Raw genomic sequence first — 15,731 nt, forward strand, 5'->3', positions numbered from 1 at the left:
TTTTCTCCACTTAAGCTCGTTATTTTATCACATTTATATTTATTGAGCTCCTCAATTTTTCTGTTTAACTGAGCTTCCTCTTTAGTAGTGTTTTTTTTTTTATATATTTGCTTTGTTCATTCGTGTTGAATTCTTTTATTTTAGCTAAGTTGTTTCTTCTCTCTCTGATCATCTTCGTGAAACGAGATGAGTCGCCCCCTGCTGGTCACGGAAAATGAGGGCACTTTCATCCATCCTTTATATCCAGTCTATGACCTTCACTAAGACGTTTTTTAAAACTTAGTTTAGGCTGAAACGTGTTTTATAAATAAAGTTGTGAAAAACATCTTGGTGTGAGCAGACTGATGTAGGTGTGGATCTACATCAGATACAGCTTCCTCTGATTATCGTCGTGTCGTGAAACATAAAGGGACCTCCTGCTGGAGTCGGGCGAGGGCGTGCGCGTGCCCGCCGCATGGTGCTGGCGTCGCGAGCGCGCCTCGTGCTGCCGCTGCTGCTGCTGGAGCTTCACTGAGCACAGAGAGTGGCCGCCGTGTCGAGGAGGAGGAGGATGAAGAGTGATGAACAGAGTGTCGATCCTACATGACTGATCGGATCGCTGCACGCGTGAGCCGACCGTCGGCGTCATCAATCGGCGCGCAGAGCCCAGCTGATGTGAGGCTGAGCGCGAGCCGCAGCGGGAGACAATCAGCTGAGCGGCACCTGGACGCTGTGACGGAGGAGCCGCAGGTGAAGGGTCAGGCCAGCAGGTAGGAGCTCTGTCACCCGCCTGCGCACCTCTACACGGCCCCGGCTGGCTCCCCGCCGCCCCGCCAGACTCCATTCAAAAAAATCGCTGTTTTTAGTCTGCATGTCTGCGGGCTGCAGCCGAGCTGCACGAGGCGGTGCCGCGAGTCCACCGAGCCTCTCTTTAACGAATCGGGTCACAGTTCAGAGGGCGGCGGTGGGAGGAAGGCTGGGCCGGGCTCGGAGGTGTGCTCTGCAGCTGTGCCGTGTTTTTCTGCAGAGACAGAAAAATCCTGAATGAGGCTGATTTTAACACCGAGGCTGCTGCGATGATGAGATCTGACAGCAGTGTTGTTGTTGTGGCTGCGCGTCACACCCAGCGCCACGTGCTGCCGCCGCTGCTGCTCCTGCGCGCGCGCTGAGCTGTTACATATCGGTTTTTAATTATTTATTATTAATTATCTAATGAAAGGTTGGAGGGTTTTCCCAGTTTTCCTGCTCAGGATCATAAAACACTGACTTGACGAACAGACCCAGGGTATAGTGTGAGTGTGTGTGTGTGTGAGAGAGAGTGTGTGTGTGTGTGTGTGTGTGTGTGTGCGCGCGCGAGAGAGAGAGTGTGTAGGTGTGTGTCTGAGAGTGTGTGTTTGTATGTGTGTGTGTGTGTGTGTGTGTGTGTGAGAGAGAGAGAGAAACAGAAACAGTGTGTGTGTGTGTGTGTGTGTGTCTGTGTGGTGCATGTTTGTACTCATACAGTATGTCGGGGTTCATCTCCTGTTTTCTCTTGAAACCAGTGCCTGTCTTAAACATGCATTCTCGCGAATGTCCAGTAGGGGGCGACTCACCTGGTTTCAATTGAATAGAAGTTTATGAGAAAACTTCTCCAATTCTCACCGGATCTACGAGCCCAGTAAACACATTCTTGATGAGTTTATTGGCTATATCACTAACTTTAGGTCTTAATAAATAAAACATGATCTTTGTTTTGTAAATTACGGTCCCTGATAGGAGCTGGATGTGCTTTAAGCCAGGGTGGGCAGCTCTTGTATTTTCTCCAGGGAGGACATAAAGAAAAAATAATGATAGGGCCTCGCTTTGAATATCTAAATTGAAATGTGACACACTCAAAAACCTGAATTACTCCAAAACAAAGTTATTTCAGTTAATCAAAACTAAATTAAAAATAATTCTGAAGAAAATATCTTTAGTTTTATTATTTGTTAATTTGGTAAAATCTGTTATTTGCATTATGTCTACAATACTGAGAGTCATCTGCCATAAATCTGCCATAAATACAGTAAAAATTCAAACAGAAATATATCAAAAAATGTGCAAAATAAGAAGAAGTAATGAAAGCTTTGAAATAAATTCTGTGGAGTACAAAGTGCAACATTTGCATCTGAAATATAATGAAGTTGCAGCAGAAACCGTCCTAACACAGAAATACATGAAAACTGCACCTCTGTAAAGTACTTTCTCCTTCATGCTCTCATCCAATGGCATTACCAGTACTCTACAGTACTGCAGGTGGGCGGGGCCCCCACGGCTGTGATGGCGGTAGAACCATTATTTTGACCTCCTTCTTCCTTTTCCCTTATTTTTCCTCCCTCCAATGTGCTCCCTGTGCAGTCACACACACAGACACACACACGTGCACACGTACACGCACACGCACACATACACACACACACAGACGCACACACACGCACACATACACACACACAGACACACACACACATAGCTGTTCTTGCTGTCCTGCCTTGTATGAGGTTTTTCAAGGCTCAAATGAGCCTTCAGGGAGCCACTGTAAGCAGGGCTGGTCCACATATAGACACATATACTGGTTTGTCTGCCTGAACACAAATCTGTGCATCCTGAGGATGAACAAAAATGTCACCAAACTGAAAGAAAACCAAAATCATGTCACTTAGATGACCTGATTTGTTCCTGTTTTGTTTAGAATATAAATTAAAACTAAATCGACCAATCAGAGAGGAGGTAGATCCGTGCTGCAGATATTTTTCCCAGACTCTTTATTGACTTTTATTACAAACAAACAAAGAAACAAACAGTGTCCTGCTTCAGTGTTGATGTAAAATTAAGATCAGAAGTCCGGCGATGAGTTCAGGAGCAGCTCGGTGACTTCATTCATCCGATGTGAGGAAAAAACTCAATGAATGTGTTGAAGCAGATTAATTTAATCTGAGGAGATTTTCTCACATTAACTCAAGCGGCTCAGAAGTGGATTAGACTCCTCCTGAAGCTTAGGAGAGGTCGGGTGGTGCAATGAGACACGAGCTGAAGCACACAAAAACCAGAGTGAAGAAGAAAGTCTGACCTTAACACAACTGAAATGCTGACGCATGACCCGGAGAGCGCTGTTCAATTAAGACATCCCAGAAATGTCGATAAACTGAAAGGAACAAATCAAAGTTTTCAGTAAACTGATGGAGGCTGTAGCTGCTAATAGAGTTTTCTTCCTTTTTCCTCTAAAACAAATTTAAAAAACTGTGTGTTTAGTCAGCTACAAGCTGCAACCTCCACATCAAAAACATGAACTGCAGTTCCTCTAACAACAGATGAGGCTAGCTCTAAAAGCGAGTAACTCCCCATATACTGTATATAAAAGATGGACGTCCACCGCGGGATTACCATTAGTTCTGGAATCCGGATTTTGAAACCTCAGTGTTACCGGTTGAGATCATGTTGGTGTTTTAGGGCAGGAAGTGACCATATTTACACCACAGGGTGGAGTGAAGCTATTAGCTAAAACTAGCTAGCTTAATTAGCAAGCTGCATCCATAGACTGTACGCGTAGGATGTAGAGATACCTGTTAATTCGTTATAATTAACAAAAACTGAAGCATAAATGAATGAACCGTACCACACAGCAAGACACGGTGTTTGTACGATAAATGCATTAAAACTGCAGTGAACAGGCTCCATGCAGCACCTCCAGCTAGCTGCAATATAGCTATTTGAACAGTGATTAGCCACGCTCACTAGCTTAATTACACAGGTGTATGAGAGGTAAAGAAAAAAATCAGACCTCTTAGAGTTGTTATAATGGAGGAAACTATTCAAATCACTGTACTGGGCCTTTATACTTTCTACTACTAGCACCACATAACAGGGACATGCATGTTAACATTACTGCATATGAATCCAGTGCATGTAGGACTTCTAGCCTCAGCTAATGTGTGGACCCCGTCTCTGCTTCTGCCTTTAAGACACAAAATGTCAGTGCAACAAGCAAACAAACAGTAACAGAGACAACAAAGACCAACACAAAGACAAAAACCAGCCTGCATGATCACTCAGCACTCCGCCCTGTTGTCCTGATATTGTCATCACTATGGGCTCCGATGCTGAGGCATCAACATGTGGAGTCCACTCACAGGCGGCGTGACGGTGGCTGTGTTCAGCTTTTACAGATGACATTAGATCATATTTTGAGTAATCAGTGGGGAAATCCTGGTGATTCCAGCTGGGTCGCTACGCGTTTACGAGTTTGCAGATTGACTGTGACACCGAGTAAGCGACTTTATCTTGTTTCGTGGATGGAAAAGCGTTGCAGCAGTGTAATGTTGTGTAGAAGTGTTGGTAGGAGGCGAGATGTGTGCAGGGCGCTTATTTCTGAGAGCAGGATGATGGGAGCTGAGGGGGACAGACTTGTTGTTTTGCTGCAGGATCAGATGGATGTTTGTGTGTGTGTGTGTGTGTGTGTGTGTGTGTGTGTGTGTGTGTGGTAATCGTTGGTGTGTGTTTCCTGGAGTTTGAACTCTCTTCTTCTGCTGTTTGTCTGTTTCTGTGCTCGCTCCATAAAGCAAATTAAAACTGAGAGAGAGAGAGGAGGATTAGAGGATTTAACGGGCTGGTCAGAGCTGAACATTAAATCTGATGAATTCAGATTTTCATCTCGTCTGCTCTCAGACTCCCAGCCCGTGTTTACTGTATTTATGAGGACCTTCAGGCTGGAGCCGGTCCTGCAGAGCACCAAGTCTGAGTCTGATCACTCTGACGGGCGTTTGGACCTGCACAGAGGTCGGTGCGTCCACATTGGAGTCCGGTTAGGGTCAGCTGAACCAGCCTTCAGCTGTGTGCTTGTTTTAGAAGAGCCTTGAAGCTTCTGCTGGAGACAGTCAGCAGAAAGCAGGCAGCTCGAGGCTTCTCAGTTTGTTTTTCACTGACAAGAATCTGTCAAAGCAAAGTGATGCAGAGACTTTGCAGCATAGAGCCATAGAATAAAACTTTCACCTGATTCTTTCTTGCTTTTGTTTAGATCTTTTTCTTCTCTATGTATTTTACTTTTTACTCTTTCTTGAATTTTTTGTGGCTTATTTCAAACTTTCTTTTGCATGTTTGCTCCTGTTTCCTTGATTTTTCTTTCTTTTGATTCTTCTTTTATTAATTTTTCTTTGTATACTTGCTTTTTAATTTCTTTACACTTGTTTTTTTCTTTTTGTTTTGCTGTTTTGCTCCTTTTTTCACTCCTTTTTACTCTTTCTTTCTTTCTCTCTCTTTCCTCCTCTCTCTCTGTTTTAGTAAAGCAGCTTATTCCGTTTCAGGCTCATGGCGGCATCGAGGGAGCTGAGGCACTCAGGCTCCTCTCTCTCTCTCTAGTAGCCTCCTTCAGCTCCTCTTAGGGGATCCCCTGCCACTCCCGGCTCAGCTGCAAGTATAATCCCTCCTGAGAGTCCTATATCAGCCGCGGGCACCCTGCGCAGCTGGCTGGAGAGAGTTATACTTGTGGTTTTATTCTTTCAGTCATTACCCAAAGTTCATGAACATGGGTCAGTGTGGGAACATGAGCTGACATGACTCGCCTAACCGAGCTTCCTTTACCTTCTCTTTATTTGACCTTTAACCTTTTTATCCTGTTTAAAGTTCCTTTGTGATGCTTTGCGGTCGTTTCTGTGTGAACTGATATGTTGCTCAGAGAGATTCAATAAGATGGCCTTAGTTTATTTAAACAGGAAGTGATGTCACATCCTCTGCTTCCTCTCCTTCAAGATGTCACCAATTCACTCGAACACCACAGATGTTTCAGATGCATAAAGCACATCGTCATGTAGAACAGCGATCCCCAATCCCCGGGCTGGTCCGTGAGTCGTTTGGTACCGGGCCGCGAGAGTTGAGGCTCGGGTGTGAAATTTATGGTTTTCAGGGTTTTTATTGTTATTATAGTTAACTCTGTTTCCCTGGGTCTTCTCCCATATGTTATGAATAAATCTCCTTTTTTTGGTACTGGTACTGGTTTTATTTCGTTGTATTTATCTGCGACACCTTAAAGGCTGGTCTGTGAAAATATTGTCAAACATAAACTGGTCTGTGGGGCAAAAAAGGTTGGGGACCGCTGATGTAGAACATCTGCAAACATCTGGTTTGAGATTAAATGCTGTCTGGTTGATTACATTATTGATTATAATGCAATTAACTTCACCGGCAGTGACGAACAGGATATGCAGGAAGACAGGAGCAAATGATGCGGAAGGTTACGGTGATAGGCGGGGATACTGAAACACTCATCAGCTGATCGAAGGTGGACGTAGTGCTAAAAGTGAAGGTCACGTGGAAGCGCATTGAACCTGCCTTCTTTCCAACAGCCAGCAGGGGGCGACTTGCCTGGTTGTAAAAAGAAGTTTGATTGTATTGAAGTCTATGCAAAAAAGACCCTGCAGCTTCCCTGATCTCTTTGAACTCAGTAGATTCTTTTGGTCTAGTTTATGGTCCAAGTTGCTTGTTTCAACTCTTATTTATTACGACACGAGGCTTGTGTTCTAAATTATGGTCCTCATTAATTGGTTTGGTATGCTTTAAGGTCAGCCACAATAAGAGTGCAGCATTAATCACGTCCACAGTAAAAGCTGAGAAAAATTTTCAGCTTCAAAGTGGATGAGCGTGTTGACAGATGGAGAGAAAAGCAGCGCCTCTTCTGATCACTAGCCCGATTAGATTTGGCTAAACTTTGCCTTCACCAGTGTCTTTAAGTTTCTGGCAGGTGTCAAACCAAAATGTGTTGTGTCAAAATACCCAGAAGGGCTCTCTATCGTTTCAATAAAGGTTATTCAGGGCAGGTCGTGCTGACAGACTCCACACTCGAGTCCTGTTAGGAACAGCAGAGCTCAGCCTTTCCCAAAGCTTCAGCAAGATTTAAAGAGCCTTCAAGCTTCAAGGCGGCAGAAGAAACCAGGCAACACTGCGGTGAGTCTGGTTCTCCTGGGAGCAGATGATGCAGGTTTGAAATCAAAATATTTTGGGTCAAAATGAACAGAAAGTTAATTCAGGAAGATTCAGGGCAGCAGTGCATGTGTGAGAGCAGCTTGGAGGGACAGGAGTTTGTCCCTGAGTTTGTCAGCTTCAGCACCGAGCCCACGCGCGCTCCGGCAGTTCAATAAAGGTTATTCAAACCGGATGACAGTGCTGACAGATGGAGAGAAAAGCAGCGGCACTGAGACGGCTCTGCTGGCTTCAGTTCAACACGAAGATGTCTCAGATTTGATTGGATTTGTTTTATAGATCCGAGTCTTTTCTCATTGACGGGAAGCAGCATTTGGTGCAGGAATGTTTTTTGGGAAAACAGACGCTGGATGGGATGATTTCATCCCGACAGAAACCGTCTCCTCCGTGTTTCCTTTGTTTCTCCTGCTGAACTGATCGGTGAATTATGTGTGAACGGCGCTCTAGTTAAAGCCGTCGTGTCGCTGGCTGTATCAGCATTAAAGCCATGTGAGGATCTCAGAGAGCGAGGAGGTTTGGATGCTGCTCGGCTTTGTGAAGGACGCGTCCCGCAGCTCAGCCCGGCCCTCACAGAGACACAACAACACACGCGTCCTCCAGAGAATACACACATGTAGTATTGATGAAGCTGCTGCCTCTGTGCCTTTGAGCCAAACACACACTGATTCACACACTCAACACCTGTGTGTGTGTTTCTTACAGTGTGTGTGTTTGTGTGTGTGTGTGTGTGTGTGTGTGTGTGGAGGATGAATGTAGGTCATGCTGCTGATTCTCTGCACAGCAACAATGCACAAAATCCCAACTCTGAATACTCGCAGTGGATTGGCTGAGAGATCCAGCCAGGCAGCCAATAACCTTTCAACCCCCGGGCACTGTCTGTGTGTGTGTGTGTGTGTGTGTTTCTGTGTGTGTGTGTGTGGACAAATTTCAGTTTAAAAACCGTGGTAGTGAGGACACCTCTGCCTGACTCGGGGTCAGACCTTTTTAAAGACTCTTCAGATTCAGAGTTAGTGTCCTGGTTTTATCCGCTGAACGATACAGCGTGGCGTTCAGGTGATATCGCAGTGACATCGCACATACAGCAGCTCAGAGGGTGGAGCCACGGATTGACACAGAAGACCATTTACAACTCCCCAAGACCCCTGCTGTGACACACGTCCAATCAGAGAGCTCAGCCTCTGTCTCTGTGCTGCTGCTGGTGAGGTTACCGGTTGACCTGAAAGTCACACAATCACAGGTCCTGGATCAGTTTTCCAGTTTCTGAATTTGTTGGGTCAAACGTGCTCGGAGGACGGCCTCAGATATTTTTTCTTTATCATCACATCTGACAAACAAAGCATCACAAAGTTATATATCTCTTCAGTTCAAGCTCTGTAACAAAAAAAAGAAACAGATTTTATGTCATGAAAAACACGTCAAGTGTGGTTTTTTTAATCCATTTCTCAGCAAATCGTTTGAGTCTCCTAGAAAACCCGAACATATTTGGTGAGGTTTGGTTTTAGTCACTGATGGCATTGCTAAATTGTCTCGCTTGTACAACTCATCATTGCTTCAGTTTACTGAATTCTCAGAACACAATAAAGCAATGTATGCACAGCGTCAGTGTCACCGTGCCGTGACTGCCTGACGCTGACCGAGCCCGGGTGGGCTGTTGGCAGGCTGCGTGTCCCAGCTGTTCCTGCAGACTTGCATGGACCAGGAGCACCACCTCTGATCTGATTACTCGTGGTGCAAATCTGACTCGACAGCGATGAAATGCTCCAAGCTGTATTTGTGCCATTCTTGCAGCAGCACCCCGCCCTGTGGCCCTGTCAGAAGGACAGTGCAGGCGTTCGTGGATCAGAAGCATATTAAGACTCTTCCTTGGCCAGTGTGAACGCCTGGGACTCGCCCGGTCAGCATGTTCATTCCAGCAATTCCTCAACAACAGATCTGGACAGTTACATTTTTTCATTGCATCCTGTATATGCACATATTATAATGTTGGTCTATAAAATCCAAGCTAAGCTAATCAAATCTGCAGCACGCTGGTCCGGTGGTTAGCCCTTAGCAACTCACACCATGAAGGTCCTGAGTTTGAATCCAGACTTTTCTGCATGCAGCTTCTTTTCTGTGAACTGTGGCGTCCTCCTGGAGTTCAAAGACGTGCATGGCGTTAGGTTCATTGGTGATTCTAAATTGAACATAGGCGTGAACGGCCACCTGTCTGCGACCTGTCCAGGATGTACCCGGCTTCTTGATCTATGACAGCTGTGATAGGCTTATCTCTGCTGTAACGTTGGACATTTTAACCTGGGACACTAAGACAACTTATTTGGTTTTGGAGTCTGCCTCAAGTGGCCAAAGGAGGAACTGCAGTTTTTGGTACTCGAGCATTAGCTACTAGAGGGAGGGATTGATAGTAGTGAGATATGATCGATATTTAGTTTCTATCCTTGAAGTTCAGATGTAGCCACTGAATTGTACACATACACTATGAAAAATGGAATTTGGAGAAAATGAGTTTTCATCTCACTTTTATCTATTGTGATATCAGAGCAGATTCATGAAGAAACAAAAACAACACACACACACACACACTGAAGCACACTGGTCTGCTGGTGTATCTGCAGTTTCATATCTCATCTAAACATCAGCTGTTTGAAGTTCTCTCTCTCTCTCTCTCTGTCTGGGTCACTGTCTCTCGCCCACTCTTATTTTCTCCCCCCAGTGGTGTCAGACACAACAAAACAGACCCTTGTGGGGGAAAAAGACCAGGATTGCGTCCTGTCACCAGTGTGCAGTGTGTGTGCAGTTCCAGCAGGGGGCAGCAGCTGCCTCACCTCGCCCTCTCTGACCCCAGTTAGTGCAGGGAGCCTCAGGTGTGTTATGGGAAATGTAGTACTCAAAGCAAATGAGGTCCATCTGCTTCATGGAGGAGACACTAAAGCTGTGCAAAGAGTTTATAAATAAAAATGCTTTTAAATACCAAAAACCACAGAGTGACACTGATTACAACATTTCTACAGTTAGTGTGAGGTCACGGCTCCTCCTTCCCACAGCATCTGCATGTGTGCCCTCTGTACCCTCTGTGTGAATCCAGTTTCTCATCCGTGTTCTGTATTTAGACGCTCAAAGTATTTGAAATCTCTGCAGTGAAGCCGGTGTTTATCTCTCTCTGTCTCTGTGTTTAATGAATACTCTCTCTGCTCCCGAATTAGAAGCCGGCTCTCAGCAGCTGCCCTGATTGGTCGGTGCCAAATTCCACTGTGTTGATTCTCCAATGGACCAACTTAACCACAGCTCCCCATAAACCGCCTTTATCCAACAGTGTCATCTGACTTTTCCTGTTAGAAACATGCTCAGTTCAACTTTGACAGACCGCTGAAAAGCAATAATACAATTCAGTGTAATGCTTAAGATTCTTCTATAGGAAGCTAAAAGTTGCTTACTTGTTTTTATCTCATCAATAACAGCAATAAAAAGCATCAGATTAGAGTGGCAGGGGTGTTAATAATGGGGAGGGAAAAAAAGAACTTTGTGGTTAAAGTGAAGAAAAAATCAGTAGAAAACCTTCTAATGTCAGTCAGCGATGTTTTTCACTCTCATTGGTAGTTGCTTAAGTCGCTTACCTGAAAGTTAAAATGTTTATCTCAAGTCCCGCCCACTTTGTGTCGTTATTTCACCTACAGTTGCTTAAATCGCCAAATATTGTTTACTTTCTCATGTCCATGTTGCTCCGAATCACCTCCATTGTGCTGGTTAGTCAACATCAGCTAGCTTAGCTCTGTCAGACACACTGTAAACAGAGTTTACTAAGAGTGTGGCTAAACTAGCTCTGACTGTTTCGAAATCTGACTCAACAAAGCAACGTGTGATTTCCCAGCAGGGGTGAAGGGGACTGGCCACCACTGGTCTACATGACCCTACATCTGCTAAATCATTTTAATCCCTGGGGGGACTAAAGATGTACCCCCACTCCTGGTTTTTAGAGCTGCATCTTGAAACAGTCTACAGTGCAAACAACAGTTAAGGGCCCCTTTATACCCATCGAGTGGTGAACAGCACCTTACGACAAAGGCTATTCCATATTCACTGAAATAAGAGACTTAGAGCTTTTTATTGTCATTGTCATCATTTGTATCTTAATTGCCCCTTGGAGATAAATAAAGTCTCTCTGATTCTGATTGTGCAGGTTCTTGCACAGCGAAATTGGGTAAAAACTGGAGGAAAAAGGATGTTCCCATACCGGGAGTCGAACCCGGGCCGCCTGGGTGAAAACCAGGAATCCTAACCGCTAGACCATATGGGACAAGCTGCAGTGTCTGCAAAAATAAGTGCACACACTTTCTAAGTGGTGACATCTAACATCCAGGAGAATCTAACAGCAAACGAGATGATACTGGGAAATCGTCTGATTTGTCATTAAGCCACTGAGCACCAGTGTTTCAGTGTGAAAACTACTGTCAACCAAACAAAAGAGAAATTGACTCAATTTGGAGAATCGGTAGACTTACAAAAAATCCTGGACATACTTGTGCTGCGTGACAGCCACTTGCCTGATTGGTGACATCACAATTCCCTCCAAAGGTGAGATCTACAGCTTGTTGTTGTTGGGCTGACAGAGAGGAGCAGCCGCACTCCTGTATGAATGAATGAATCCTAACCTCATTCAATCGCTGCATTCACAAGATAGTACTTATGTTCCATGGCGGTGTAGTCATCATTTGTTTCATTAAACAAATATGTTACAATATTGCTGTAAAAACTGTGGTTTAAGTTCTAAAGTTATTGTAAAAAACATTTGAATGACAGTGGTGTAAAAATAAAAACTGTAACAGGCTCTTATGTTTTTTCACAAATCACACCCTGGTATAAAGGGTTTAAATAATAACCTTAGTCCAGATTTATTGGAGGGTAAATTAGCAAACGAAAAGACCAGATAATCTATTAATAAGGAGCCGATTTACAAGCACAAATCCAGCCATTTCATTTCAATAATCACCAATAATCTACCACAATCAGCTCAGATTTGTTAGTTAAAAAACAAAAAGGCCTGACAAAGTAGCAAGAAACTAAAATAACTTAATATAAACATGTTTTCTCTCTGAAAGCTGCAATCAATGGGAGGAAGCTGAAGGAGAACCAGTTTGTTCTGTTAAAAGTGCTAAACATTCTGATATTAAAAGGCACTGTGGGTTTTGGAGGTCGGAGCATAAAGGTTTCCTGATTAAAAGCAAGTCTGCCATAAAAACCTGAAATCTGTGTTTAACAGCTGACTCGAGACTTTTTACTGCAGGACTCTGAACGAGTTAGCGTGTTATTAATACAGCTCCACGTGTGTAAAGCTCCGGGTTTTTTTCTTCTGCATGCTGTGTGAGGCGGCGGATATTTACTAAAGTCAAAGGAAAGAATCAGTCACGGCCACCTGTGGGCAACACACAGAGAGCTGACACCTGGACAGATTCAGACATCATTTTAACAGGTTTAAGTCATGCTAATTGCTGCATTTGGACAGACATTTCAATATGTTGTGTAACAGACCAGTGCTAGAGCAGATTTATGATGTTGCAGAGCCCTGTGTGTGTGTGTGTGTGTGTGTGTGTGTGTGTGTGTGTGTGTGTGTGTGTGTGTGTGTGTGTGTGTGTGTGTGTGTGTGTGTGACTCTGCAGTTCTCATTATGGACCGATCTCTGTGAATCACCCTGTAAAGATCAAATTTGCTGTGAGTAATAAGTGTCATATTCATGGCACATGTGCAGTTACTGGGGGACTAACTGTTCATTAAAACCTAACAAAAAGTCATTTCACAAAGATGGTTGTTAATCTGTTTCTTAGGATTTTGCTGGTTTGTAGCAGCTGTTAAACTTGTTAGTGAACGTTAAAGCATCAACTGCTGGTCTGGGACTGAAACAGCTGAAGCATGTTTTTCCAATCAGTGTTAACTCTGCACCACCGTCCTTCACTTTTAGATTTCAGCCTGCTGTAGAATCACGTTTGATCATTTGATAAAGCCTTTGACATGTTTCAAGTTTGATGTTTTGTTTAATCAGGCAGCTTGAGTGAGATTGAAACATCTTTGAGGAGAAACAAGAAGCCTTCGGGAACAATGAACAGAAAAACAGCAGAAGAACACAATAACCAAAGAGGTCATAAAAAACAGATGCAAGTATCATTAAAATCATTTAATTAATCTTTTTGAACTCCAGGGGGAGTGCAGATCTGCGGTTTGAGGGTGGTAAAAATAAAAGGAGCTGCTTTTCTTCACTTGTGCCACTGATGCCTCTGCCAAACAAGGAATAGCACACCCACATGTGAGACAAGACGCTGGTGTATGAGTGCAGGAAGCAGCGATATCCTCCATCTGTGTGGTGGGTTGTTTCCCTGATGCTTAAAAGCTGTCAGGTTATTCGAATCAGTACGTTTTCCTTCTTCTGTATATGGGCCATTCATGGAAATATCTCTTCAAAGTCTGATTGCTTCTGATGATATAGAGCAGGGGTCCCCAATCCCAGTCCACGAGGGCCGGTGTCTCTGCAGGTTTTAGATGTGTCCTTGATCCATCACAGCTGATTTAAATGGATAAATTACCTTCTCAACATGTCTTGAAGTTCTCCAGAGGCCTGATCATGTGATTCAGGTGTGTTGACCCAGGGTGAGATCTAAAACCTGCAGGGACACCGGCCCTCGTGGACTGGGATTGGGGACCCCTGATATAGAGGTTTTATGCACAACTAATTATAAAATGTGTGTCTTTTATATTTTCTGTGATCCAGGATGATTAATTTAAAAAGAAATCATCCTCTGTATGGATGTTATGAAGGCAAAAATTATCCACAGATGGCAAAATATTTTTTGCAGTAGGACCTAAACTACGGGACTGACTCACTTTTGAGGTCAGCCCCAAGTGGCCATTCCGGGAACTGCAGTTTTTGGCACTTCCAGCTTTACCTTAAGTTATTTGAGTTATCTGGTAAAGTCTGCCTGCTTTTAGTTTGAAGTAAACATCATTTAATAGCTTGATTTCCTGGCTGGGTGTGAGTTGCTGCACAGACATGCTGATTCATGGCTTCAGATCTTCTCAGTCTGACAGACAGATTACAAGTACAGCATCACCTCTCAGCTCTGATGTCATGTTTTACCGTTTAACTACTGGGCAGTGCTTCAGTCAGCGACCCTTGTTTGTGGCTGTGCTCATAAATACTTTTACCAGTGTAACCAGTAAACACAGTAGAGCCAGTTTGTGTGGCTTCTGGGCTGTTTACGTATGAATAATGGGAGTGTGCTGAGGCACCGGCTCCAGACAGGCGCTTGGTGGGAAAAATGGGAAAATCTGTGTATGAGAGAAAAACCGACCTGCAGAAAGTCTGTAAGTACACACCAGGAGGTTTTTATTTCCCAGAGTTCCCTGCTTCTGTCCTGCTGAGCTGGAGACAGTTACAGGAGGAGTCTCAGTGTTTGTCTGTCTGAGTGTGTGAATGCCAGTGATTTATGTGTTTGTGTGTGCCTTTTGTTCTGCTAATGTTGGTGGGGGTGGGCACAGCGTTATCAAAACAGCTGGAAGCAAAGAAACAGTTTTCTGATCAGCACCAGCTCTTTGTCCTCTTAATTCATTTATTTTAATTCAATAAAGTCTCACACATGTCCAGCAGTCAATACACGAAAATTTGATTTCATCACATGAAGAAATTGCATAAAAATGTAAAAATAAAGTAACAATTTGTCAAAGAAATTCAAATTTTTTTGTTTAAAAAAATAATAATATTTGTCGTCATCTCAGCATTTTTTAAGCATCTTCCCACTTGTACTTATTTATTTTTCTATGTATTTCTTTATTTTTTGTGTAATTAAAGTTAAGTTTTATGTAGTTATATTTTTTCACCATAATGTTTCAACATTTATAATATAAAGTATCAATGAAAATGACATCATTTTTCATAATACTTTTATTTTTAATGAAAGATTTTTTTCTCGAGTGTTTCACATAATAATGCAATTATTGATGAAAATCTAAACACCTGACACCTTTGACACCTGAATATAGAAAAGTTTAATGAAAAATAAACAAATGTGTTCAAATGTCAGTAATAGATTTTATATTTTACATTAATTAATCAGTATTTAGTGACACATCGGTTAATTTCTGATGTTTCTGTGTTTCTGGGGCAGAAATCGATCTTCCAGTTTTGGCAGATTTTGCACAGTCTCAAAATACAGCCCTCCAAGCTTCCCGTCTTTAATGAAAATAGAACCACATTAGAATCAGAAAACCTTCATCGTGGCAGAAAAGAAACCTTCAAGCTGCAGCACTTTAACAGGATGTTACCACTTTCAAAATAAGAGCAGCAGGACAGAGTCAGGAACAGCAGGAGAAAAAATGGAGCTCATATGAGAATAAAATAAATGTAACTCAAACAAATGTTTCTATTTCTTTTCATTTATATCATTTATTATGTCTATAGATAACAGGCAAGTTACCAAACAACCAACTTTAACTTGTGTCTTTAGGCACTTACTAGCAGTCTGACGGGTATAAAGTTATATTTTTGTAACAACAAGGTGACTCCAAACAGCTATTAGCTGAAAACTTTCCAGTGTCCTCAAAAGACTTCAAATTGTCAGCAGTATGCACAGAGGAGGTCAGCAGAAAATTACAGTCAGAGTTTGATCCACCATTTGGAAAGCATCTGAATGGCAACAGCTTCATGTTTCAGCATGTGAGTGATCCCAGACACATCGACAATCAGTCATGGATTGGCCCCACCAGAGCTCAGACATCAACTCTAC

At 43.2% G+C, this 15,731-nt stretch overlaps 1 non-coding gene across 1 annotated transcript; it reads right to left on the reverse strand.

Annotated features, from left to right (window-relative positions):
- Positions 1 to 11,185: 11,185 nt before the first annotated feature.
- Positions 11,186 to 11,257, reverse strand: trnae-uuc. Its single transcript has one exon. It is a non-coding gene; the product is annotated as a tRNA-Glu (tRNA).
- Positions 11,258 to 15,731: the final 4,474 nt, after the last annotated feature.

This window comes from Oreochromis aureus, linkage group 20 (genome assembly GCF_013358895.1).
Source record: "Oreochromis aureus strain Israel breed Guangdong linkage group 20, ZZ_aureus, whole genome shotgun sequence".
Taxonomy (NCBI): domain Eukaryota; kingdom Metazoa; phylum Chordata; class Actinopteri; order Cichliformes; family Cichlidae; genus Oreochromis; species Oreochromis aureus.